Source organism: Pempheris klunzingeri, chromosome 18 (assembly GCF_042242105.1).
Source record: "Pempheris klunzingeri isolate RE-2024b chromosome 18, fPemKlu1.hap1, whole genome shotgun sequence".
Lineage (NCBI taxonomy): Eukaryota > Metazoa > Chordata > Actinopteri > Acropomatiformes > Pempheridae > Pempheris > Pempheris klunzingeri.
The window spans coordinates 1736578-1738384 of NC_092029.1; positions in this window are offsets into that span (position 1 = coordinate 1736578).

Sequence of the window (1807 nt, forward strand, 5' to 3'; positions counted from 1 at the left end):
GCTGTTTAACCCCCCCGCCACGGGAGGTGTTGTTAGCGTGTTCCTGTTTAAATCCATCAACAATGAAACTATGAATAGAAATATAGACTATTAGAAATCAGAATATAAAAGTCTATCTATCTCAGTGAAGTGTCAAAGTAAGAACTTCTTAAATCAGGCTTCATTAAACATTTTACATTGTTCACTTTCACATATATTGAGTACTAAGTTGAATTATGGGAGAAAACAAAGAACAAATCCAAAGTTTATACGTCAAGAAAGAACCAAGAGTTGTCAAACTATGTAACCCACAGTTCATTTAAGTAAAGACTCAGCATGTTGGCTTCAGTACAGAGCAGATATTGTAAATTTGTGTTTTCAGCTGGTTATTGTAGAAAAAGGGCAGCTGTAATAAGCTGGAGCTTCAGCCAACTACCTCGTCTTCACTGTCTATCACTTTTTACTGTATCACATAGATCAAAAAACTACAGATACTGTGGTCTAAATGAATCAGGGATCAGTATTTCATCATTATCACATCATTCTGTAAAGGTTCCTTTTGGTTTAACCACAAACAGCCGTTATATCGCTCTCTGCACACACACCAGACTACATTCACTAAAACAGGGATTTTACCACACAGAACACAAGAGACGCCGTGTTGTCCTGATTGAGGCAGCAGTAGACCATCAACTTTGTTTGTGTGAATTTGGTGTTTTAAGGGGTTAGTTCAGATCCAATACAATATTTGTGTAACACACAACAACACAAACACACTGACTGATCCAAGCAGCAGCAGAGCAGCAGCTCCTGTGTCCTGTTCTCTAAAATCCCTGTTTTAGTGAATGTAGTCTGGTGTGTGTGCTGTTTGTGGTTAAACCAAAAGGATCTTCCAGGTCTCTCTCTGTAGGGATCCTTTCCATGATGCTGTCACACACTTAGAATAACACTCTGAGCCTGTCAGTGGATCAAACAAGCTCTTTTAGTGGACCTACTGTGATCAGGTGCAGTTGTCCCAAAGCTGAGGTGATCTACTTTTACTACCTACCAGGATATGTAAGGTTTTAAAATACAAGAATTACCCTTTAAGAAAATGGCAAGGATCCAGAACTTTTAGTCACATTTTACCACCTGCAGCAAATACAAACTCTACACCTCACATCCACTCAGCACCAGAGCCTCTAACATCCCAGTGAAGATTAATGTGAACTGCTTCTGTTATTACCCACATAAATAAAATAAGCCTCTGTAAGCACTCTCCATTGATCCATGACAGAAAGCAATTCACAGAGGAATCCAAACTACTAGTGCTTAATGACAATCATCAGTAATTTTGTGGCTTTCAGTGATAGTTTCAGTATCATCACTGAATTAAAAACAGCACTTCCACGTCAAATAACACTGAAAACTTCTTTTTTTGTCAGCTGTGAATTTGCTGGCAGTAAGAAAAACGTGTTATTACTCAATTACAGACACATTTGCTGTTGGCATGAATAAACAAACAACTATTGGAAAATATCTGGATTTATTTTTTCCAACTAATAGTTGTGTCATCCTGTATTTCACAGCACTTAGCAGGGGGAACAAACGGAGCCAGAATGGGACCACAAGCACAAACATTTCCCACATGGTTTTTTTTTTGCAGACATGGCAGCGACTGAAAACATAAATTCCACTAAACCCGTTAAAAGATTAAAATACTCATTAATACGTTTTGTTCTGTGTTGTTACTTGCTGACTAACTCTACGTAGACAATCATTCCTTTAGGGTATAAACAGGGAAAAGAGCGTGTTACTATTCCCAGAGTGAAATGAGCGGATAATTATT